Here is a 27,240-nt window from a genome sequence, read left to right as displayed (position 1 = left end):
GATGGATTGCAGTGTGGATACAGTGCTGTTGGAGAATTCATCTGCTATCACTAGTCTGGATGAAGCAGCTGTTACCCAGGACATCTTGCCCTCTGTATCTTCAGACTATAAAATAGTTCCCCCCAACAACAATGATTGCCCCTTTGATACACACAATTATATTTCTGCCCATGTCAATAGGTAGTGGCATCTTGGATAATACGGCCTCCATATTTGTGTTTCCTTGGGAATAACTTATATCAAAATTTAAATTAGCCTATCCTTCCTGTTCTAGTACAGAATGTTCTAAAGTTCTACAGAGCTGTACATTCGGGGATTCTCCCCCAAACAAAATTTGCTTTGCTATCTGGGAAGGCTCAAATGATTTGCCGGGATTGATGTTTTCTTCCTGATCTTGCAAGACAAATTAGCCACCTCTGTGTAAAACAAGTAAAATGTGCTGTCAAGTCACAACTGGCTCATAGAGTCCACATGACGTTCCCCCTCATGGGGTTTTCAAAGCAAGAGATGAGCAGACATTGTTTTTGCCGTTGTCTTTCTCTGCGTAGCAACTACCATCTTCCTGGTGGCCTTCCATCCAAGTATTGGCCGTGATCAACCCAGTGTGGCTTCTGAGAGATCAGGCCAGGCTCAGCTATTATTTATTTATTTATTTATTTATTTATTTATTTATTTATTTATTTATTTATTTATTTATTTATTTATTTATATTTTAGATTTTTAGGCCGCCTCTTCCCTGGAGGGGAAGTGCTGCTACCACCTCTCTGTAGATCATTGGTGGCGAACCTATGGCACGGGCACCAGAGGTGGCACTTGTAGCCCTCTCTGTGGGCACGCGCACACAGGGTTCATCATGTGGGGGTGGGGCGATAGGTAACCCTGTTAAGTTCTGTTAAACCCCACTGATTTTCATTGGAAGAACTAAAGCACAATCCTTTTCATGAGAGTAAGCTCAGTTGCTGGCAATAGGGCTTGCTTCTAAACCCTCCTAAGGTTGTGGTTCACCCATTCGAAGCATTGCACGGATGCTTCAAAGCAAAGCCACCGACTACCACCAAGTTTACTCCCGAGTAATACGCGCCTTGGAGCCAACTGTTTTTTCTAAACTAAAACCTCAGTATTCAGGTTAAATTGCCGTGTTGGCACTTTGCGATAAATAAGTGGGTTTTGGGTTGCAGTTTGGGCACTCGGTCTCGAAAAGGTTCACCATCACTGCTGTAGATGGATTGGATTCTTGCCTTCTATACTAAAACTATTCTAAATCAATACTTGTTCTGACCTGGTTGACCCAGGCTAGCCGGATCTCATCAGTTCTCAGAAGCTAAGCACGGTCGGCACTGGTTAGTACGTGGATAGGACATCAACAAGGAAGTCCAGGGTCAAAGGCAGGCAATGGCAAAACCACAGCTGGAAGTATTTGTCCTTGAAAACCCTACGGGGTTACCATAAGCCAGTTGTGACTTGAGAGTGCTCTATATACAAACACGCTATTGACGTACACAGCAAAGTTCTGCAGGTTGGTGTGCTGTAATGGTTACAGTGTCATACAAGAACTCAGGCCAGCCACTCCCTGGAGTAGGTGTGCCACTTGCGTGTCTATAGCAGGCAACTCCCTTTCCTCAAATCCATTCCCCCTGTCTTCAAGAAATTCAGGAGAAGGAATAAAACATGACTGAAAATGGCCTTCATGGTGATTCTCTATGAATTTTCTGATGACTCTGAGAGAACTGTGACTAGCCCAAGATCACTCAGCAAGGTTCATGTGAAAGATGAGGGAATCAAACCCAGTTCTCCAGATTAGAGTTCTCTGCTTATGTGGAGAAGTGGGGAATCAAGCCTGGTTGTCCAGAGAGTCCACCGCTCTTACCACTACACCACGCTTAGCTCTCAGTAGCCTTCCGAATCCTGCTACTGTGAATATTGTTGGGAGAGGCTGTTATGGTGGCTGCCCTCCTCTGAGTTGCTGGAAACCTCCAAGGGAAGTGGAGCTGATGGAGGAGAGGCATTCAGTACTCGGCCACGGCAGTCAAGGTATTTTATGTGGCCATTTGTAGCCTCGGCTATAAAAACAATGGACCATATAATAAGGAGTCTCCGTTTCATTGAACGAGACCTTGAAGCCTGCATCAGGAAGTTCTTTGGAAACATTGCTGTGACACAGCAATTACTTTTGGTTAAGTGATGAGCAATTGAGGAAAGGCACGGTCTCGTTGTCAAAATGCACCAATGCTTTTGGCCTAGTTCCCTTGGTACTTTAGGCAGCTAAAACTGCCTGTGGTTTAAGAAACACATTCCGACATTCTGAGCCAAAAGTTTCTTTACAAGCGGCACTCGCCTTGTGATATCAGCAAAGAAAAGTGCAGTTGTCAAAATTTTCTCACAAGAATCTTCATGTCATCCCGTTGGTGTGGAAGGAAGGCTTCATGAAATGTGTGGGCCCAAGTCTGTCTTACCAGTATGGCCAGAGGTGGGATCCAGCAGGTTCTCACAGGTTCCCGAGAGTAGGTTACTAATTATTTGTGTGTGCCGAGAGGGGGTTACTAATTGGTGATTTTGCCACGTGATTTTTGCCTGAGTTACGCCCCTTCTCTCAGCAGTAGCGCGTAGAACTTGAAGCAGTCTAGCAGGAGGTGCACAGGCGTGCGTGGCAGCCTGCACCTGCGTGCATTCGTTTCCCGCCCAAGGACCGGCGCAGTGGCTGCATCCTTGCCACAGCCCCGCCCAGGAATGCCCCGCCCCGGAATGCCCGGCCACACCCCCATTGTGCCCCACCCAGCCCCATTGGCACTACGCCACAGTTTGAATCCCACCACCATGGGAACCTGTTATTAATTTTTTTGGATCCCACCACTGAGTATGGCCCTACTTGCCTGCCACTGCTCCACCACATGACTTTTGGGGAAAGCCTGGAAGTGACATAGGGTAGCTGTAGTAATGGTCACAGAGTTTCCAGTGATTCCTAGAGCTACCCTGTGTCATTTCTGGATTTTCTCAAGAAGTGACATAGAAATGCAGCTGATAATGCATCCCCCTCCCATATACAGCAACCCTATATGGGATGTATGTGTTGCATTGGGAAACTGGGCCCCACATCATCCATCAATACCTACCTTCCTTGGGGTGGCTAGCACTGTTCAGTTGGGTTGGTAAACTAGATTGCCTACTTCTGGATGATAGTATCTTAGCCACGGTTTGGTGTGACATAGTAGTTTCCTAGTGATAAGCACAGAGCAAAGCCCTGCCAGGTTAAATAAACCAGTTAAGATTCCTCTGTTGCAAAGTTTTATTTGTTCAAAACTGCAGTTTTGGGAGATCTCCTGTAAGCTTCAGGGAGCAGTCTCAGAGCTCTATTGTTTGCAAACATATACTCTTCCCGAGCGCGCACTTCCTGTCTTTTTACTCATTGGCTGGGCTGCTCCTGACATCCCCCTTCCCTTTTGCTTACCTTTACCTTCTCCCATATTTGGGGATACTCCTATGTCATACCTCCCCCTGCCCCGTATCAGGATTCGGTTGCTATATCAACCAAGCCTGTTTTTCTCCCCGTTATCTCTCTTGGCTTCAATTTTTGCATGATTTTCTCTTTACTTAGCTATATTCTGCAGCTTCTTGCAAGAGCTAGTGTCTTGCTTAAATCTTACGTTTCTCTACTACCCATAGCAATGCACATAATAAAATGGCTTGCCTTAATACATATATATGCTATCCCAATCACTAGCATAGTTGTAACAATGGCCACGTGTGACTGTTCTTAAAATTGTTAGGAAATTACTGGTAGTTCACAACAGGGTTATATATTTGGAATCAAACAGTGCAATCCTAAGGGGAGTTACTTTAATCTAAACCCATTCATTTCAGTGGGCTTAGACTGCTGTAACTCTCTTTGGGATTGCATTGCCAATGGTCACAATCTCACCCCAAACATGCCTTCTTAGTCAAACTCAGAAGGGCAACTAGCCCAGATGAAATTTTCTCCACTTTTAGATTTCCAACCAACTAGTCCAGAACTGGCCATTACTCAATGTTTCTGAATTCATCATTTCTCCTTACATGCCCTGGAAGAAAATTGGGGGTGCGGCAGGAAATAAAAGTGGAGGTTTCTACAATTTTGTCCCATTCTGTGCCCCTTCCCTAGTCCGGCACCTTCAGACAGAGGCAAAGGTTTTGTTCATTTCTAGTTCCCCTTGAAATGGATCTCAGCGTCACCCAAGTAAATCACAATTCTGACTTCATGCTGTGACATGCAAAAAACTAGATTTATTTTTATTTATTTATAATCAGTTTTATATACCGCCCCTCCCCCGAAGGGCTCTGGGCGATGAACAACATAATAACAAACAATCACATTAAACCCCAATTAAAACAGCGGATTAAACAAGATTACAGCGGTATCCAACATAAAACTTCGTAAAACGTAATAAACCCACCGTGGAAAAAACAAACCCAGAGAGCTGAGGGCCCCATATAAATTAAGGGTCCAGAGTGTAAAAGGGGGAGGAGGAGGGCGCACATCAGCGGCAGGCCCCTCCAAACGCCCGGTGGAACAGTTTGGTCTTACAGGCCCTGCGGAACTCTCCAAGATCCCGCAGGGCCCGGATAGCTGGTGGTAAAGATTACAGTCCAACACACCTCAAAGACCTACCAAATTTTCAGAGTCTGAGCTTTAAAGCTCCCTTCATCAAATAATGTTGAAATGGAGATTTCTTAGTCCTTATATCCCAGTCAGGTGGCAGGAGAGGTGTTGCAAGAAGAAGAAAGTATCCAAGAATATATTTTAATAACCAAAGAGAGCTGGTTTATTCAGAATCCTACTCAAATCTATTAAGAACATAAGAACATAAGAACAAGCCAGCTGGATCAGACCAAAGTCCATCTAGTCCAGCATTCTGCTACTCGCAGTGGCCCACCAGGTGGCCCACTATTCAGTGGGGATTGTTCTGAGGAACGTACGCTTACGATCACACTGTGAAACATATTTAACCAGAACAAGATTTGGGTGCTGTGTGGTTTCCGGGCTGTATGGCCGTGTTCTAGCAGCATTCTCTCCTGACATTTCGCCTGCATCTGTGGCTGGCATCTTCAGAGGATCTGATGTTGGGAAAGCAAGTGGAGTATATATATCTGTTGGAGTGTCCAGGGTGGGTGGAGAAACATTGTCGGTGAGTAACAAAGAAGGCAACCAGGTCAATAGTTGAGGGCATCTGAATAGAAGTATGAGTAACAATGACGACTATAGCATGGGAGTAACACTGGAGATAGCAAGGTCACTGGTGGGAGCAACAAGGTCACTGCTTTCCCAACATCAGATCCTCTGAAGATGCCAGCCACAGATGCAGGCGAAACGTCAGGAGAGAATGCTGCAAGAACACGGCCATACAGCCCGGAAACCACACAGCACCCAAGTGATTCCGGCCGTGAAAGCCTTCGACAATACATAGAACAAGATTTCTTTGCGTATACTTGGATGGACGTAATCAGAAAGAGCACATTATACACCAAAGTTGAAGTATTCTGGTAGGAGCTTCGCTCATGACTAGTTAGGCTCAAGACACAGCCATTAGACTTTGTATACATCCAAGTATTTGACTGCTTTAACAATGGTAGTAGATACCTTGTTTATTTTATTGGTATTTATTGGTTTAGCTCCAAAAACAGCACAGGCAAGCAACAAAGTGGATTATGAAAGCTGATAAAGTGGGCACAGATTCCTGAGCTCAAAGTTGTCCAGCTACCTCGTCTTCTTTTCTCTAGGACTATCTTATTCCCTTATTGGCACATGGTGCTTGTTTATGAGGGATTGTGTAGAAGTTTTGTACAGCCACCTTGCTAGATGCACAAGGTATGATACACTGTAAACGGTCTGGCTGGATTGCACCTTGCTTTCACGTGCATGATGTTCATTGCAAACAGGGAAAGCATCCCGCATTGATACACCAGCCCTGCAGAGTTGTCTGGGCTTGCACTTCTCTTTGAAGAATAAAGTTTCACAACATTCCTTACATCTTTTGTAATTTTTGTTCCTGTTGAGTTCAATGTTCCCATCCTTATTTTTACACTGTATGTACTTGGGCTAGTTTAATTTGTGTTAGTCTTAAATTCTACTAGTACAGACTAGCGCAGTTACCCGTCAAAAACTGCTGTCTTGTTCTGTACTGTTTTTTTGGACTTATCTAGCCTCTCATTGGGTTTCATTGCAAGTGCTTTACTTCCAGACAGAGGAAGCAACGAGAAAACATAAAAATGCTGAGGAGAATATGGGCGGTCTGACCAAATCCATCACCAAAGTCTTTTAATAACTGAAGTGTCCGGAGAATAGCTATATGCAAATGCTAAGTACATTGTTGTGGATGGAAAACTCAGAGAACAGCGGCTCATATTTTTATCTTGAGCGCCATTTGCATCATAACTGAGTAGTTTTACATCATTTTAGATGAGTATCTGCAGACAGAAGTACAGGGTGCAAAGCTTCTTAATAGCCCAACATTCTGTTATTGTTTCGCCCATGGATAACACAAATCTTGGGAAAAGCATAATTAAGTTGCATAGATTCCTGGTCTGCTAAACACTCTGTGGGCTGCAAAATGCAAAATGGCCGAGGAACATTGATTGCGGCTGTGGTCTGGGGGTTTTTTAATTGACGTTTTCGATACTATATTACCAAATGCATATGTTACAGTAAAGGGCAGAGAGAAGGTCAGTGTTGGTCATTTATTAGCGATGCTTAAGATTTCAGGAGAGTCAGCGGAAGATGCCGGAAAAGTTTGTACTGTGAGGGTTGCATTTGATCCTTTTAAAAATTACCTAATGGTTCCCAAAGCAGCTACAGAGACCATCAAATTCCATGTTCACCTTTTCTAACTATGATTTTTCTTTTCCCTGCTTGTTAATTTCTATTATTTTTTAAAGATAAGTTAGAAAATTCTTTGTTCACCTCTAACCCTCTTCTTACCCGGCACTGGCATTAGAAAAGAGACCAAACTGTCTCTCATTCCCCCTCCCGGAAGCATAGTGCCTCATTATTTACATTATTTCATGTAATTGCTGAGGAGAAGAAGAGAATCAAGTTGGGATGGGGACATTCTTGTCCCTAGGGCAGATTCCGCACGGGCCAAAAACAGCAGTGTGAAAACGGTGTGAAACCAGTATAAAATGGTTTAAAATGGCGTAAAAGGGTTTACACTGTTTTCACACCACTGTTTTTGGCCCGTGCAGAATCTGTCAATGTTAAAGGCCGGATTGGGCCATACTGTTAATTTAGCATGTGAAAATGGATCAAACTGATATTGTGCTGATATTATACACCATTGTTTTCTAGCTGCAGAGACTAAAGTTGGAATGGGATCCATTCTAGCATGAATATACACTTAGGCCCCTTCCACAAATGCAGAATAATGCACTTTCAATCCACTTTCAAACCACTTTGCAGTTGGAGTTTACTGTGCAGAATAGCCAAATCCAGTTGCAAACAATTGTGAAAGTGGATTGAAAGTGCATTATTCTGCATGTGCGAAAGAGAGGGGCACCAGACACGAAGCCTTCACAAGACCCCAAGATGAGTAATTAAGCTGCAAGGGACAATCTCAATAATGAGTTCAAGTTAATAAGTCTGACTGATGATATGAACTAAGTTCAGGGGAACCAAATCTTTCTTCAACGAACGGAAGTTAAAGAAGTACAAGACGGTAAGGAACCCCACATAAAGACTTCTATGTCTCACATGCCTTGCCATCTGGAGTCCTATGAAGCACTGTGGGATTGAAAAAAATCACTTTGCTCCTACTTCCCCCCCCCCCCCAAAAAAAAAAAGGTCAGAGAGACCTCTCCCTGGTGCCCACATCTCTACTATCATGCAACTGCTATTGATGAATATCTGGTCATGAAGTTCCTTCGGATGCCAGGAGAGAAATCACATGCAAAAGGCATTCAGAGTGTCAAAATATCTTTCTTCAAATACTATTTGGTCCCTTCTGCACAGGCAACACAAACAGGTTTAATGAACCAGTGTTGCCTGTATCTCTGTTTGGTCGAATCCCCACTACCGTCTTAGCCAGGTTTCAGAACACAAACGAGCTCAAACCAGGTTTCAGAACACAAACGAGCTCAAACCTGGTTAGTTTGTGTTCTGAAACCTGGGTAAGATGGTAGTGGGGATTCGACCTTTGTGTGACAGGTGCAGGAGCCATCTGGGATTACTGGGAGCCTGGCAACAGGTTACAGGACATTTCACACAGGAAACACTTTATTGCCATGCGAATTCCTCCACCAGATAATCCCCCCACCTGAGAATCCCCAGCCAAACATACTGGCACAAAATGGCGGCTGCTTAGAGACTCCACTCTAATGGTGGCTGCCTACAGAATCCACCATAATGGTGGATGGAAGGGCGGGGAGGGGGGGGGAGAATGCTTCCTGCTTGTCTTTGCACAGGCAAGCAGGAAGTGTCTGAAACCCAGGTTAAAGGGAAGAAGTTGCTAATTTAGCGACGTTCATTTAACCCAGGTTCAACAAAATAAAACGGGTTAGTTCTGTGGGAACTTCTCCCCCCATAATGCTTTTTTCACACCTCTCAACACCTTCACACCTGCACAGAATCCCCCTCTGTTGCTCTTGCAAGGGAAGCCATTCTAGACTTTAATATATTTGAAGCTCTAAATTGAGGGAGGGGGAGGAGGGAAAAAAAAGAAACATTTCTTTTGAATTTGCTTTATTATAAAAATGGAACAACTGTCCTTGCTCAGCTAATGTTGGCCTGTTTCCTAATTATTCCTAGCGCTGATTTTGTCTCTTTCGCTGCTGCAGGCAATTAGTGTTCATGCTTCCTGGGGATAAGAAACGATAAGCATCTTGGAGATTTACAATGAGATCTTCTTTAACCTGCGTGTTTTAAAATGCTAGTTAAAGTTACCTTGGGGGCATTACTTCTCTCTTGCCAGATAATAATGTGTGTTGTGGGGGTGGGGGTGATTTCACGGCACAGGAGAGGATGAGTACAAGACTCTTTTCCATACATGCTTAAGTGGTAGTGGAAAGTGCCATCCATTCACAGTCAACTGATGGTGACCCCATAGGGTTTTCATTCAAGGCAAGACATTTCCTGAGGTGATTTGCCATTGCTGGCCTCTGCATTGTAACCCTGGTCTTTCCTGGCGGCCTCCCATCTGAGTATTCTCCAGGGCTGACCTTGTTTACCTTCTGAGATCTGACACGGTCGAGCCAACCTGTGCCATTCAAGTCAGGGCAACAAGAAGAATCAATCGGCCTCTGAATTGCCTCTGAGGTCAATTCCACACAAAATAATAACAACGGGTTACATATGATATTTCTGAATCTGAGTTTATTTTATTCCATTTTTGTCCTTCGCATGGGTGCCCATTTTCCATAAAGGAAACAATCCGTTTTCTTTCTGCCCCTTTGCACGAATCTACTTTTTTAACAATGCAAAGCGCAGGCACAACCATCCCATTTTTCCTACATTCTGATTGGCTGTTCCATCACCCCAGTCCCCCTTCCGCCCACTCCCGCCCTCTGCTAAGGGAGTTCTTCTGATTGGTGGAGAATCTACAGCAACCCCGGGAGCCCAAGCAGGACCTCTCCCTCTCATTTCTCCAGCGTGGGAAAAAAAGTTTAAGGCTTTGAAACCACATGTAAACATGAAGCAGGCAAGCCCCCTCCTTAACATTGTGATATAGAAAATAATAAAATCTGTCCAAAAAGGGAGGAAAGCAATATGTCCCATCCATATCCAAAGGTGTGAATTTGCTTAGGTATGTGCTCTGAGCACCCAAAAAATAAAAGGAAAGGAAATGAGCACGTAGTTCCACATCAGAGCATGTAGTTAAGTACCTCCCTTCTGTTAAAAATATTCATTATGACTATCAAAATTTACTAGAATTGATAAGCAGAGGAGCATTTCAAATATGCAATCCCTCTTTGCAGTCTAATGTAGTATAGTCTGAAGACAGCTATGCACGTGATTATTTAGTCAGCTGATAGATTTAGCCAGAGGTGGGATCCAGCAGGTTCTCACAGGTTCCCGAGAGTACTACTAATTCCACAGCCCCGCCCAGCATGGCCAATTGGCCCCCATGCTGATGCGGCTGATAAGTGTACCCCCGCCCCAGGCCCATTGGCGCTACGCCACAGTTTGAATCCCACCACCATGGGAACCTGTTACTAAAATTTTTGGATCCCACCACTGGATTTAGCTGTTCCCCCCCCCCCCCTACTTACGGTGTTTTCTATTGTATACTATTGCTGGCTCATCACCCCCCACCCCGCAAAAAAAAAGTTGGATTTTTTTTTTGCTCTTCTCCATTTGTGTAATTTTCATAAGTTTATTTTATACCTATTAGCTTTAAGGGATGAGCATTCATTTCCAAACTAATGAAAAACAAATAATCCGTATTTCTTACCTTCCAGGTTAATAGCAAAAAGGCAAAAAAAAATTATATAGAACAAATGGCAGGTTGGTTTGGAGAGCTTAAGGAAGTCTGAGGGAGGAGAAAAGGAGAGCAGGAGATACCATGAAACTGGCAAGCCAAAGCCAGACAGATCTTTGCCCTCCCTTTCCACACATGCCAAATAATGCACTTTCAATCCACTTTCACAATTCTTTGCCAGTGGATTTTGTTATTCCGCACAGCTGCAAAAAGTGCATTGAAAGTGCATTATTCTGCATGTGCCTTGCACGCACAAGAATAGACATGCAGGTTCATTTCCAAACCCATGAAATAATGAGCCAGAAAAAGCCCTCTTTTGTTACCTTTATTCTGTTTGTGTGCCTGTCATGAAGATACAGCTGACATGTGGCAACCCCGTAGGGTTTTCAGGGCAAGAGATATTCAGAGGTGTTTTGCCATTGCCTGCCTCTGCATGGGCTGAGAGCATTCTGAGAGAACTGTGCCTGGCTCCAGATCACCCAGCAGGCCTCATGTGAAGGAGTGGGGAATCAGGTCTGACTCTCCAGATTTGATTTCATTAGGGTATCTAAAACAAATGGGAATAATTATAAGTATAATAAAGATGAACAAAGCTGTTTGAAGACAAGTGAAAGCAGTGAAAGCAGAATTCAAGCATGGTGCATTCCCCTCTGGTAACTGAGATACAGGCCCGTTTTCCACAGGCAACCTGAAAAGGTTAAATGAACCTGTCTTCCCTTTGTTTCCACTTGCACGGCAGATGCAGGGGACACCCAGGATTGCTGGGATCCCAGCATCAGGATGCAGCATGGTTCACACAGGAAATGTTGTGTTTCCCTGAGAACCCCACACCCGAAAATTGACACACACTCACTGGCACAGAATGGTGGCCACCTAGAGAACCCACACTAATGGCAGCCACCTAGGGAATCCAATATAATGATAGATGGAAGTGGGGGGGCGGGGGGAGAGAAATAGAAAGCTTCCTGCTTGCCCTAGTTCACACAGGCAAGCAGGAAGCATGCCTGTGCGAACTAGGGTTAAAGGGATCCCCTCCATTTTAACATCATGCCCGGGAAATGCAAGACAGCTGCATATTTAAACATCTTGTCTGACCCTAAGCTGAGGTGGCTATTGACCAGAGCGAGAACCAACACATTTCCACTAACCTTTTCCCCAGAGAGATTCACGGTACCTTCACAGCAAAAGCGTACCTGTGAATAATACTAAAGTCAAACCTCTTGAGAAGTCATTGGAGCACATTTTATTAGTTTGTCCAAAATTTAACGATTTTAGACCAAACCTGTTTTTAGGGGATCCCTTACTGGTCCATCCAAGCCTTTTAAATCTTAAATTGAACTATCTTCTGAATACAGAGAATCCCAAGCAATTGGACATAGTGGCCAAATTCTTGCTCACTATTACGAAATAATTTCCTGGTCTCCTCTTTCGCTCTGATGTATGCATTTTTGAAACAGGAGTACCTGTTTTATCTTGTAAAACTGTATTTGGATTACTTAGCTCTGCTATGTTTTAATGCCTAATAAAGGTCTTTGAACTTGAACTTGAACTTGAACTTGGGTTAAAGGGGAAAACCCAGGTTAAAGGGGAAAAGTCTCTAATTTAATGACTTTCGATTTAACCTGGGTGTAGCCAAATATAACCGGCTAGCGGTGTTTGGGGGGCCAGTTTGGTGGAAACTGTTCCCCCAGGATGCTTTTTTCACATCCCTGAACTTGTTAAGAACATAAGAATATAATAAAGAGCCTGCTGGATCAGACCAGAGTCCATCTAGTCCAGCACTCTGCTACTCGCAGTGGCCCACCAGGTGCCTTTGGGAGCTCACGTGCAGGATGTGAAAGCAGTGGCCTTCTGCTGCTGCTGCTGCTCCCGAGCACCTGGTCTGCTAAGGCATTTGCAAGCTCAGATCAAGGAGGATCAAGATTGGTAGCCACAGATCGACTTCTCCTCCATAAATCTGTCCAAGCCCCTTTTAAAGCTATCCAAGTTAGTGGCCATCACCACCTCCTGTGGCAACATATTCCAAACACCAATCACACGTTGTGTGAAGAAGTGTTTCCTTTTATTAGTCCTAATTCTTCCCCCCAGCATTTTCAATGTATGCCTCCTGGTTCTAGTATTGTGAGAAAGAGAGAAAAATTTCTCTCTGTTAGTATTGTGAGAAAGAGAGAAAAATTTATCTCTGTCAATTATGTCCCATACATAATTTTATAGATTTCAATAGTATCCCCCTGCAGATGTCTTCTCTCCAAACTAAAGAGTCCCAAATGTCGCAGCCTCTCCTTATATTTGGCCTGCGCACAATCACCAACATGCAACTTAAAATCGCTTTGATTTGATGGATTGGGTTTGAAATCATCCTCCTCCTCCTCCTCTTGTTTTCCCGAGCACCATCAAGCCTTTAACTCCAGAGACAGCAAAAGCTTTTGGCGCATAATTAATTCAAGTGCCGGCGAGCCCTATACAGCCATCAGTTCTCAGATTTCAGTGGAAGCATGGAGGACACATTTTACAGCCATTTTCTGCAATCCAGAACTTTTGGATATTCCATGTGCAACTGGAGCAGCAAAGCATTTACCAGAATGGCCTCCTGTCAGCTGCGATGAGGTGGTCACCCTTATATCTAACCTAAAACAAGGGAAAGCGCCAGGCCCTGATGGCCTGCCACCTGAACTCTTTAGAAGATTCCCGGAGTTCTGGGCCCCTATTTTGGCTACCCTGTTTACCAAAATTAATAACAGTGGCTGTATCCCTAAGTATTGGACTGGAAGCTATCATTGTACCTCTATATAAAAAAAAGGTGATCCATCAAATCCATCTAACTATGCAGCCTGATAAGCTTGCTTTCAGTGGCTAGTAGAAAGCTTTACTGCTAAGGTACCTTATGATACGATCTCACTGCCTGGTCCTCTTCAGTGCTAGGCCCGGAACAGATAGGATATGCCACAGGTAAATCCACCCTTGACCATTGTCTGGTTTTTAAATCATTTGGTATTTGGGAGAAATATTGCCACCCCAAAGGGTGGGAAACTCACTCTATGCGGCTTTTCCTATATAGATCTGAAATGCGCATTTGACTCTATCCCCAGGAATCAGCTGTGGGAAAAATTGACAGTGGTGGGAATAGACCAGAGATTACTGTTTCTTATTCGCCAGTTGTATTCCTCAACTTCTCTGCTGTCAAGATTCGTTGTGATCATGCTGGCCGCCTAACTTCACCTATAGTTTCTAACAAGGAGAGTCAAGCAGGGTTGTATTCTTGCTCCTCTCCTGTTCAATCTTTATTTAAAACGACCTTGCTCCTCATTTATCTCAGACTGAAAGTCACGCACTCCATTTTTTTGGGACAAAGACCCACATGTGCACTTCTCTATGCAGACGACACTGTGTGTTACTGTCTCGGTCCAAAGTGGGCCTGCAAAGACTACTTCAAGCCTTTTTGCGATGTACTGCACAAACAGTGCCTGTCGATTAATTATAACACCAATCCAAAGTGCTGATTTTTTCGAATTCAAAAAACTTCAGCACGTGGAAAATAATACGGTACATTGATTGAACAGGTCCATTCATACACAGATATTTAGAATCACAGCTTCCACCATTCCTTAACCTGGACCTCTCATATCCACCAGACTCTCAAATGCAAGTAAAACCAAATGTTGGCAATATCCAGATTTTTTTTTTTTCACACCAGAGGCGGTCAATTTTTTTTCCTGCCACAATGGAAGTTTTTTCAGTTAAAACTACTGCCACGCCATTACCATTTTACGGAGCTCCAATCTGGGGAGCAAAAACCGCTTTTGAGAAATTAGAGAGTGTTCAATCTTTGTTTTTTCGTCGTTTATTGGGTCTTCCAAACTCAGTCGCGATGATCAAGCTTCCTTTTGTTTAGAAACCGGAGCCAAGAACAATTTTTTCCCGGGTTTGGCTTTCTTTGTTTAAATACTGGCTTAGCTTCTTCATTTTCAAGAGCCCTCCCGGGCAGTCTGGACATATCTCCTGTTAAGCTGCACTACTTCCACTCCACCTGGCACACCAAAATTATCAATCAAATAATAAACAACATAGGTGTATTCTTTTTTGGACCAACTCCTACTGATGGATGAAAGACAGGCTTTCTCGGAGTTTTGAAACAACGTACTCTTGACATTCGAAAGGCAGCTTCCTCACAGCTGGAGCCTGCAGAACTTGTTCTCCCACATTTTATGGCATTTCACCACCATTGCCGGGTTTCATGGCTAAATATCTGGAGTAATACTTAATCAATCCACATCTCCTCGTAGATATTTTTTTTATGCTTGCTCGGCTTAATATGCTACCGACTGCCCAAACAAGAGGAGCAGATATCATGGCATCCCACAGGAGAACAGGACTTGTTCCTGCGCAGCGGGCCTACCCGAAACAACTGAACACGTGCTCCTTCATTGTCAAGATTTGGCAGTTTATCGGTTGCTTTTTCTCGAGGCCATCTTGAAGAAATTTTCAGTGAGATCAGACAAGGAAATAGTTTCATACTTGCTTAGTGACCATCATCCCCACACTACTGAATCAGTTGCCAGGTTTTTAACAAAGGCACTTGGATCAAGGGTGAAACCTTTGTGTAAATTTTAGTCAATTGGTTTTAACATAATTTGTATTTTACCACTTTTTATATGCCATTAAAGGTATTGTATTTTGTTTTCCCGAGCAGTACTACCATCGGCTGCCCTGCTTATCTCGAACCATCCATTTATGCACTTGGTGGTACTATACTAGGTGGAGCAGCTTACATTCATCCTGGTCTGAATTTTTGCTTGCTGCCACCAGCTCAGCTTGCCACTCTATCAAGATAACCCATGAATCACGGCTCCAGCCTTCTTATCGTGTGAGCAAAGCATGCCTCCCGAGGAGCAAGCCTGAGCGTGATAAGCTTATCACATGCTCAGTTATCATAGGAAAGCATCATTTGAATTTCCCCCTCAGTGACACCAGAGTTGGCATCTCTGTCTTTGGCCGAACACAACGTGCATTGAGTATGTTCTTATTAGCCTTTCCTCTTGAGAGAAGATTCATCAAGAGGTTTATCTGAAGACGGTGCTTTTATCCCCCTGCAGGTTTAGACTGGAGGAACAAAGGAGTCTTCGTTGCACAGAAAATAAAATCATGAAAACAAGCATGGATTATTTTGTATGGTCCCCACTTGTCAGTATTTCCTAGGCTAAATATATCACAGTTCCCTAGTTCTGTTTCTTTATGGCTCCTGTGGTTGACACTGTGTTCCTCACTTCCTTAACTCCAGATTAATTGCAGGGATTCCCAAAATTATTTTGAATTTGAAGCATGCATGCAGCGCAGCAGATTCCAGATGTTTCAGTTTGTTATATCCTTTTCTGTTTTACTGATGTTCAAGTATGCATAGGTAATAAGCAGTGGTGGGATCCAAAAATTTTAGTAACAGGTTCCCATGGTGGTGGGATTCAAACTGTGGCATAGCACCAATGGGGCTGGGCGGGGCATTCTGGGGGCGTGGCCGGGCATTCCGGGGGTGGGGCATACCTGTTGCAAGGACACAGCCGCTGCGCCGGTCCTTGGGCAGGAAACGAATGCACGCAGGCGCAGGCTGCCACGCACGCCGGTGCACCTCCTGCTAGACTGCTTCAAGTTCTGCGTGCTACTGCTGAGACGAGGGGCGTAACTAAGGCAAAAATCACGTGGCAAAATCACCAATTAGTAACCCCCTCTCAGCACACACAAATAATGAGTAACTTACTTTCGGGAACCTGTGAGAACTTGCTGGATCCCACCTCTGGTAATAAGAATACAAAATTTTAAAAGACGCAAGAGGCTAACACAGGTGACTTGGCTGTGGCTTCCTTTGCATGGTGACACTGGAATTCCTCAGTGGTCTCCTATCCAAATACGAACCAGGGCTGACCCTGCTTAGCTTCTGAGATCTGGTGAGATTCTGTTAGTCTTGGGCTGTCCAAGTCAGGATTAAGTACGCAAAGATTAAGAACAAATTCACATATAGGGCCATGAAATACTTTGGTTTTTGTCTAGGTCAGGGCCTGTAGGCCCACGTAAATAATGCAAATGTTATAAGTCAGGTCAAGGTCCCATAACTGGCCTTTGAAGGGCCAAACTAGTTGTTTCAGCACTTAGTCATGGGGGGGAGACATAATATCACTCACTCCTACCATACTATGGGCCCTTAGGAGCAGCAGTGGCATAGGAGGTTAAGAGCTCGTGTACCTAATCTGGAGGAACCGGGTTTGATTCTCTGCTCTGCCACCTGAGCTGTGGAGGCTTATCTGGGGAATTCAGATTAGCCTGTGCACTCCCACACACGCCCCTTTGAGTCTCCTACAGGAGAGAAAGTGGGATATAAATATAAATATAAAGTGGGATATAAATCCAAACTCTTCCTCTTCTTCTTATAGCATTTTTAAATGGCCAAATACATCTCTAAATTGTCAATTTTTTCCTCATGGTGATAACTCGGCACAGAATCACTTCTCCACCCACTAATAAGTTACATATATCTCACATAACCATTATTGTTCTTTTATCTTGGGAAACGTTTTTAAGAGGAAGATTATGGAGCTCCGCTGCGTGTTAAGAAGATTTCCCTTCTGGAAGTCCAATTATACTTTGACTGCTGGAGTTGACTCCTGATTCCTTCAAAGATCAGTTTTGGGAAAACTGGATTGTCGCTAATCAGCTTATCCCTGCCTCAAGTTTCAGAACAGGCTCCCTACTTAGCAGCCTATTCCCTAGACATGCAACTGAATTGTTTTCATGGGATTTGCATTCACACACAAAAAAACCCCCACATTCTCCCTGGGCTATTAATTTCTGAGCTGCGTATGAGGGGAATGCAGAGGAAGAGCTTTAGATATATTTTGATCTTATTATCCTGCAGAGAAGGTGACCCATCTGAGAAAAAAACCCTAATTTGATATCTGAGGTCCCGAGCCATGAAGCTTCTGAACAGAGGTTGGTGCTCCAACCTCTTGTGATCCAGAAGAATGAGCTACGTGTGAGGCTGGGATTCTCTGACTGGAACTCTAAATATGTTGTTCGGTGGTGTACAGCCACAAAGTGGTATATGAGGCAAGTCCCAGACACCTTGCCCAGCCTTTGCCAAACTCCCTGCACCTTAACCCCTACCGCCAGCAAAAACAAACCCAACAAAGCTTATCATCTGCTCCGTCCAAGCAGCATCAGCCGGCAACACACTGGGGGCAGAACTGAGGAGAATTCGGGTTTTTTTTTTGCAATTGCGGGGCAGCAGAGCAGTGGTAGGTATGAAAAGGAGAGTTCAGTGGGGGGAGGAGCTTGGCTGGGAGCTGGGTGAACCCAGGTGCTAAATGCCCCCTCTCCCCTCTAGATACACCACTGATGTTGTTTGAACCTTAAAAGCAACCTGGAGGTACCTCTGTACTGTCAAGCTGGGAAAGAGCCGGTTAATACTTCCTCCCATACTATTTGCCCCATCAAAAATGTCTCCTCAGGGTTTTTTAGTCCTAGTAGAGAGGAAAAGGCAGAAATAATACAAGTATGTGTCCGCCCCCCCTCCAGGGTGTAAAGTATGGGACATCTCTAGTCATAACATCTAAGCAGGAAAAAGAGTTAACTCCAATGTATTGTCGAAGGGTTCAATGACCGGAATCACTGGGGGTGCTGTGTGGTTTCCGGGCTGTATGGCCATGTTCTAGCAGCATTCTCTCCAGCCACAGATGCAGGAGAGAATGCTGCTAGGACACGACCATACAACCCAGAAACCACACAGCACTCCAGAGTTAACTCCTCTATTAAATATTATCTATTTGCATTAGCAGTTTCTATACAGCTAGAGATACACCTGCAGAAAGCTGCAGGTGTGAGCCAGTATAGTTTACAGGGGTGGATTCTAGTCTGTAGAACTGGGTCAGATTGCCAGCTCTTCCACATGAAGCATACTGGATGACCTTGGCCTAGTCACAGTTTTCTCAGAACATTCTCAGCCCCACCTTCCTCCCAAGGTGCCTGTTTTTGGGAAATGGGGTGGGAAGGGAAGGTGGTTGTAATTTGTTTTGAGACTCTTCTTCTAAGACAGGTGGGCTCTAAACTGGAGAACCTGGTTTGATTTCCTGGTCCTCCACATGAAGTCTCTCAAAATTCTCTCAGCCTCACCTATCTTACGAGGGGCCTGTTGTCGGGAGCAAAAGAGAAGCCACTGTGAGACTCCATAAAGGTAGAGAAAAAGGGAAGCCACTGTGAGACTTCTTAAAGGTAGAGAAAAAGCAGGATATGAAAACCAGGATATGAAAACCTCCTCCTCCTCCTTCTCTTCCTCCTCCTCCATTTATTACTGAATCAGGGCATCTGACTTGAACCACAGGAAAAATGAATTTTGAATTGATTACTTCTATCTCTTGTTAACCTTGTTCAAGTAGAGGACTAAGATCAGTATTATATATTATAAAGGCCCCTTGTGTGTTTGTCTGGTTCTGCTCTGGAGGGCTTGGCAGTCATGTGAGGGCACAGTTTGGATTAGGGCCGTGGAGTTCGGCAAGAAAAAGCTCCAACTTTTCCCACATACTATTTTCCTCAGTTGGGACACACAATTTGCCCTGTCAGGGAAACTTATGCATACTGATAAATTTCCCCTGTGGGAGGAAATAGCAGTTTTCTGGTTGGGGGAATGACATAGGGCAGGTTGGGGGAAATGGCACGGGATAGGAAGAGGAAGCCCTCTCTATCTGTGAGTCTCTGAGCATCTAGGACAGCCATTCTCAACCAGGGTACCATGAGCATGTCCTAGGGGTACCGCGGCAACACTACCGCCCACCCCCCATTTTTGTGGTGTCTCCCACCGGCGCCAGCAAGGACATGGAGCTGGCCCATGGGGCAGGGCCTGCCACAAGGTCAGCAGCCACCACCACCCCCAGTGCTTCCCTTCACCCTGGGAGGGGAAGGTGGGGGGTATGGCAAGCAGGGGCAATGGGAGGGGAAGGTGGAGGGTGGCGGCAGGGGTACCTTGAGATATGAAGAGTGAGGTCAAGGGTACCCTGACCTTGAAAAGGTTGGGAAACACTGATCTAGGATGTAAATTCCAAGCAAGGAAAGCTCATAGCATGCCTAAGCTACAGGATCCATGCTGGCATGTGGGGAACATAAGAACTTTGTAACATTTAGGCTCTAAGTCGAAACCACAAGGGCTTTCACAAAGACCCCTTGACTAGACAGGTTTCCCTGGAAGCAAAATGCACAATCTGATTCTGTGCTAACTCAATGGAAAGGTGCAATACAAAAACAGTCTTTCAGACGTGTGCCAATAATCCAGGAAGTAAAGATAACACAGTTCATTCCAAACAGCTTCATTCTCCTCTACTCCCCCTTCCCCTCCGCTCAGGTTCCTTGTGTATTTAAATTGTACTTGCCAAGTTTATAGACTTAACAGCAGGAATATATTTGTATACAGCCAATGTTTTCATTAGCTGTTGTAATACTACAGGTATAATAGTCTCCTTCCTTATCAGATAGTCATTTTAAAAGGTTTTCCCTGTAAGCACAAGATACATCAAGCCATGCACACCATAAATATATTAGAAGATTGATGTTTGCGTGAGGCGCTCCTTTGGCTATGCATTAGCGCCTTGAAAATTCAAAATGCAGAGTGTGAATGTAATAGCCAACAATATGCACCTTCCCACTGAGGTAAAATGTTCTGTATTGCAGCAAAGAAGGTCTCATACATTCATGCACATATCAACGTCGTCCCTTCTAGGCAGAGGTGGGATCCAGCAGGTTCTCACAGGTTCCCGAGAGTAGGTTACTAATCATTTGTGTGTGCCGAGAGGGGGTTACTAATTGGTGATTTTGCCACGTGAATTTTGCCTTAGTTACGCCCCTCCTCTCAGCAATAGCGCGCAGAACTTGAAGCAGTCTAGCAGGAGGTGCACCTGCGTGCGTGGCAGCCTGCGCCTGCGTGCATTCGTTTCCCGCCCAAGGACCAGCGCAGTGGCTGCGTCCTTGCCACAGCCCCGCCCATGAATGCCCCACCCCCGGAATGCATGGCCACGCCCCCATTGTGCCCCGCCCAGCCCCATTGGCGCTACGCAACAGTTTGAATCCCACCACCCTGGGAACCTGTTACTAAAAATTTTGGATCCCACCACCACTTCTAGGCATTGCCAAACTCCAGGTGGGACCTGGAGACCTCCTGGAATTAAACAGGTCTCCAGACAGAGACCAGTTTTGCAGCAGAAAAGGGCTGTTTTGGAGTATAGATTCAATGGCATTATATCCTGCTGATGTCTTTTAAAGCCATTCCCTCTAGCTTCAGTATGGCTGCAGAAAACCTGACCCGGGACTAGGTAATCCAGGCCCAACTTGTTAAAAATCCAAACATGTATTTTGACCCAGAGTTCTTTAGATTCCCTTGATTTTGCTCCACAGGTACAAGAGGATTCCATTTTGTATCAATTCAATTAATCACCTTCTAGACGATATACAATCGTGTAAATCCTATGACAAGGCAGCAATGCTCAGACACTTCTGAGAGCCAGTGTGGTTAAGACTGGCAGGAGATCTGGGTTTGATTCCCCACTCCTCCACATGACCGTTGGACTCTAATCTGGTGAACTGGGTTTGTTTCTCCAATCCGCCACATGATGCCTGCTGGGTGACTTTGGAACAGTCACAGTTCTCTCAGAACATTTTCAGCCACACCTAAGAACATAAGAACATCAGAACTAGCCTGCTGGATCAGACCAGAGTCCATCTAGTCCATCTCTCTGCTACTCGCAGTGGCCCACCATGTGCCTTTGGGAGCTCACGTGCAGGAGGTGAAAGCAATGGCACCTACCTCACAAGGTGCTGTTGTGTGGAGAGGAAGTCACTTTGAGACTCCTTACAGTTGAGAAAAGCGGCGTATAAAAACCAATTTTCTCATTCTGACTTTGTCCTTTACTTCTGTCTCTGTGCTCACTTAAAGATTCTCTTCTCATCCGGCCTTCCCTGTCCTATCCACCAGTCTATCTTGTTCAGAACATACACTCTTCCCTGAGTGAGTTCCCCAGGAATGGTAATGAAAGATATGTGGGGTTTTTTAAAATAAATTGGACACCAGGGCTTTGTGACTAAGCATGGCCAGTGTGCTTGGGAACTAACTTCCTTGAGTAAATTGCCACTGTGCTTTTACTTACTGAATTGCTTAGAATTGCCTTCATGTTTTGACTGCTTAGGACTGCTTTGAATTTATCCCTGCATTTTGAACAGCCACTTCCTCCTCATTCCTACTTTATATTCTCTGCTAGGTCAATAAGTTAAAATTGGTTAAGTAGTTTCCTGTCTCTCTCACACACACACTTTCCAGAAAGGATATTAACCCTAAGCTGTGACTGTGTACACAAGGATTCAAAGATCCCTGGAGCAAAAAATTCAGGACTTGAATGTGTGCAGGACTTACATATGTGTACCTTGAAATAGGTTTCTCTGGGAAGTAACAAACTCTGCAATGCAGTAATGATCCAACTGAAAATAATACCAAGCCCAAATTCTAAAGCAGTTAAAAAAAAGATGGCTCCCCATATGATAGAATATATTATCCGGAGACATTTTGCTGTCTAAAAAGGTAGAATGCATTTCAGAAAGGATCGTGCCTGTCCTAAATGTGATTCCATCATCCCCACATGCCCTGATTTAAAAAACAAAACAAAAGTCAGTCTTGTAGATCCCCAGTGTGTTTCCATGGGCTTTCAAATCCTAACTTTCTCACTTCTTTCCTCGGGTCCCCGTTTGAAATGTCATCAAATTTTGTTCATGGGGTACAGCAGCTCCTCCCACAAACCCACAACATGAAAGGGGAGATGAAAAAATTTGGACTGTGAACACATATCCCAGGAGCACAGCTAGGAGCCAGCGTGGTGTGGTGATAAAGGCCCCTTCCGCAAATGCAGAATAATGCACTTTCAATTCATGTTTTATGCACTTTGCAGCTGTGCGGAATAGTAAAATCCACTTGCGAACAATTGAGAAAGTAGCTTGAAAGTGCATTATTCTGCATATGTAGAAGGGGCGAGTGGTGAACTCTTAAACTGGAGATCCAGGTTTGATTCCCCAGTCCTCCACATGAAACCTGCTGGGTGACCTAGGGCCAGTCACAGTTCTCTCAGAACTCTCTCATCCCCACCTACCACACAAAGTGATTGTTGTGGGAGGAGGAAGGGGAGGAGTTTGTAAACTGCTTTGAGACTCCTGACAATTGAGAAAAGCAGGGTATACATCCAAATTCTTCTTCTTCTTCTTCTTCTTCTTCTTCTTCTTCTTCTTCTTCTTCTTCTTCTTCTTCTTCTTCTTCTTCTTCTTCTTCTTCTTCTTCTTCTTCTTCTCATTAGCCACTTTGAATTGGAAATATAGTCTATAGTTGGAAAGCCAAGTAGGATTTGCAGAGTATAAGTGAATGACAACCTGGGGTCCTGAATGAAAAGGCCAGGCTGCAAATAGAGATGTTTGAACACCATTAAGAGGTGCCACTTGGAAGCCTAAGCTGTTAAACAGTACATTTTACAGAATATTTTTGCAGGGATTTCTCCAAGGCCATGCATTATATATCATTGGTTTGTAGGATTCAAATGTTAATGAGTTCCCAGGTGAGGCCAAAGAAGGAGTCATCACATAAAATTATCAAATGCCTCCCGAATTATTAAAGGCTAGAGCAGAGTTAGAGTGGCATTGTGGTTAAGAGATGGAGCAGTGGACCAGAACATCCCCAGCTGAGATCATGTATCAGCCACGCTTCACAGAGCTGGCAAAAACTAGTTTAGGGACTGAGAATCTTGTGAACATCTGATGAGGTGCCAAACACCCTTCTCTCTTGAAACGTGGACCCACCTTATATCACAAACTGATGTAGCAGGTGAGGAGACACGTGCGGAAACTCGCTCAAGGCAAGGTACCGCAGGTTTAGGGAGTACTCACCTTGTATTTCCATCTAATTGTTGTCTACTGGCCCCCTACTTTAGCTTTCAATCTTAATATTGTGGCATGAGGCCAACTCACAAAAATAACAACTGCAGAGTACTGAAAAGAAGGTGGCTCAGTTGTGGCATAGTGGTTAAGAGAGTTGGACAAGTATCTGGGAGGGAGACCTGGGTATGAATCCCCATTTGTGCCATGGATGCTTGCTGGGTGACCTTGGGTCAGCCATAACCCCTCAGCCCAACCTTCCTACTTCCACAGGGCTCTTGTGAGGACACACTGGAGGACACAGGAATTATGTCAGCTGCCTTAACTCCCATTCCTACTGGGTGACCTTGGGCTAGCCAAAGCTCTGTGGAACTCTCTCAGCTCCACGTACCTCACAAGGTGTCTGTTGTGGGGAGAGGAAGGGAAAGGAGCTTGGAAGAAGAAGAAGAAGAAGAAGAAGAAGAAGAAGAAGAAGAAGAAGAAGAAGAAGAAGAAGAAGAAGAAGAAGAAGAAGAAGAAGAAGAAGAAGAAGAGAAGGAGGAGGAGGAGGAGGAGGAGGAGGAGAAGAAGGAGGAGGAGGAGGAGGAGTTTGGATTTATATCCCCCCTTTCTCTCCTGTAGGAGACTCAAAGGGGTTTACAATCTCCTTGCCCTTCCCCCCTCACAACAAACACCCTGTGAGGTAGGTGGGGCTGAGAGAGCTCCGAAGAACTGTGACTAGCCCAAGGTCACCCAGCTGGCGTGTGTGGGAGTGTACAGGCTAACCTGAATTCCCCAGATAAGCCTCCACAGCTCAGGCGGCAGAGCTGGGAATCAAACCCGGTTCCTCCAGATTAGATACATGAGCTCTTAACCTCCTACGCCACTGCTGCTCCTGAGTCTCTATTACAGGAGGGAAAGGTGGGGTATAAATCCAAACTCCTCCTCCTCCTCCTCCTCCTCTTCTTCAAGTCCCCATGGGAGAGAAAGGCAGGGTACAAATGACATGAATAAAAATAAAAGAAATAAATGCGTCAGCCTCTGCCCAACATGGTTTTTGTTTACTGATGCCCCATGATTCCCAGAACTGGAATTTTGGGAGATCAAAGGGATAACCTCTTCCCCTTTTCACAAGCAGAAAACTGGCTGGATCCACTGTAAGGTTATTGAGAAGTCTTGGGAATGGCTGTTGGTGGAAGCTGGTGGAATGATCTGATTGAGGTTGGCTGAGGCGAGCTCCCAAAGGCACCTGGTGGGCCACTGCGAGTGGCAGAGTGCTGGACTAGATGGACTCTGGTCTGATCCAGCAGGCTAGTTCTTATGTTCTTATGGCGGGTCCCCTCTGGCCACCAGAGTGGGATGGTGAGGTAGGGTCATCATCATCAATCTTGAATAGGGATAGATTTTAAAATTAGCATGAAACCTATCGAACTACATCAAACTACAAGCATGATTTTATGGAAAGTGCAGAAGGAATTATTTTCATTAGTTATCAATCAGTTTGTAGGACATCATATTTAAAAGTCTTCAAATCAAAAGATAAATATAACAATTAAAACATCGAGGCTAGGAGATACAATATTAGTCTGCAAAGACAAGACAGTTCTACCAATCACTGGCCCCTTCCGCACACGCAAAATAATGCGTTTTCAAACCACTTTCACAACTGTTTGCAAGTGGATTTTGCTATTCCGCACAGCTTCAAAGAGCACTGGAAGCAGTTTGAAAGTGCATTATTCTGCATGTGTGGAATGAACCACTATTAAAAAGTTGGGTTAGTTTTATAATTTGATTTAATATCATCAGTAGGAACCTGGCAACCAGTGTGGTAATTCTAAAATCTCAATCAGACAACACAAATTGGATTATCTTATTTTTAAAAAAATTGGCCTGAAGTACGGGCCAAAGACCCATTCCACACAACACAGATAAAACATTTTGAGTCTAAAATATAAAACATTTCCTTCTGGAATTCCACACAGCTTTTTCTTGAAACATTTGAAAGGTGTTTTATTTTCTCTCAAAACATTTTATTTTTCCTCCAAATGTTTTATTTTGAAAACAAGAAATAACATTTCTTTCCCCCTAAGACCTTTTCAAAACATTCCCGGCTTGCTGTGCAGAAAGCAGGAAACATTGGGTTATATTTTCAATAAGACATCCTCCAAGCGGTGATGACTTGATATGAGAATCTGCAATATGTGCATATTTCGAGTCATCATAGCTTCAAAGATGTCCCTTTTTTAAAAAAGGAAATGGCACGTGTGCAGGATTGCAGCCAGGAATGGAACTAGCGTGCCAAATAATGTATGACAGAAATGAACAACCCAAATTGGCACACTAACTTGGATTTGTATGTATACAACAATTGTAATAAATGATTCGCATATACATTTGTACAAAGTTATTATTTCAATTATTTTTCATGTAAGCAATAACATAACTATACTAATACTAACCCTATTCTAATATCATATTAATGAAAGTCATAAAGTGCAATACATATATATAAAGTGCCAGTGTCAATAAACAATATCAATGTATCACTTTCATCATATCACTTATTGGGTGTCTATTTCAACGTCCGTATGAGACTTCAAATTGATGAGTTCCAAGAGATATTTACATTTCCATTTTTTTGTGATTCTCAGTGGAACTTCACGAGATTTTCCTCACATTAATTGTCAAGCATATATCCAAAAGTCCACATGAGACTTCAAATTATTAACTTGCAAGAAATTTACAATTCCATTTTCATGTGATTCCCAAATGGAACTTCACAATAGAGCTGACACATCCCGTACTTTGAGTCCATACTTGGATGGTACATTAAAACTGAGAATCTTGTATAGAATCGCACCACGCGTCTGAATGCGTTTTCGAAGGTATCTTCCTCAGTATACCGATTGTCAACAGCTTGATTTCATTCTGGGGTTCTACAACGCAAGACTGTTGTTATCCATACTTATATTATTATTGAACATCAATTTAGTCCTAATTGTTATACATACTTACAAACATTCTTATATAGCGTCATCCTTCCCCTAGAGCAGTGGTGGCGAACCTTTGGCACTCCAGATGTTATTATTATTATTATTATTATTATTATTTATTTGATTTAATATACCGCCCAATCCCCGAAGGGCTCTGGGCGGTGTACAACATAAAATCACATAAAAACATCATAAGCATCCATACGTTATAATAAAAACAGCAGTCCAATTGGCCACGCTGGCAGGGGCTGATGGGAATTGTATTCCATAACATCTGGAGTGCCAAAGGTTCACCACCACGGCCCTAGAGATTTCCAGTCCAAACTAACCTTATTCATGTACTTTATACAGTGAAATCACGGATAAGTGAGTTGCAAGCAGGGGACACGTCCAAGGGATCCCTCTGCAAATGGCAGGCGTCACAGAGAAACCCGCAGCAGCACAAAATGGCAGGTGCAAACTGCAGAGAAGATGAAGGCAAGAGCTCCAAACTGGGGTGGGGGAGGCAGGTGAAAGAAACTCTTCATTTGCCCTCACTGTGCGGGAGCAAAAAAGTCAAAATGGTTCTTTTTAAAAATATCTGGAAGATATATTGTATGGAATGGGGCATTCACTATGTGGACCTTCATAGTACTTGCATTCAAGGATAACATGTGGCAAGGTTGGGACTCTTTCGTTTGGAGAGGAGATGTCTGAGGGGGGATATGATTGAAGTCTACAAAATTATGCACCGAGTAGAAAATGTTGACAGAGAGAATTTTTTCTCTCTTTCTCACAATACTAGAACCAGGGGGCATTAATTGGAAATGCTGGGGGGAAGAATTAGGACTAATAAAAGGAAACACTTCTTCACGCAACGTGTGATTGGTGTTTGGAATATGCTGCCACAGGAGGTG

This window comes from Sphaerodactylus townsendi, linkage group LG07 (genome assembly GCF_021028975.2).
Source record: "Sphaerodactylus townsendi isolate TG3544 linkage group LG07, MPM_Stown_v2.3, whole genome shotgun sequence".
In the NCBI taxonomy this organism is placed as follows: Eukaryota; Metazoa; Chordata; class Lepidosauria; order Squamata; family Sphaerodactylidae; genus Sphaerodactylus; species Sphaerodactylus townsendi.
This window is presented reverse-complemented; position numbering follows the sequence as displayed.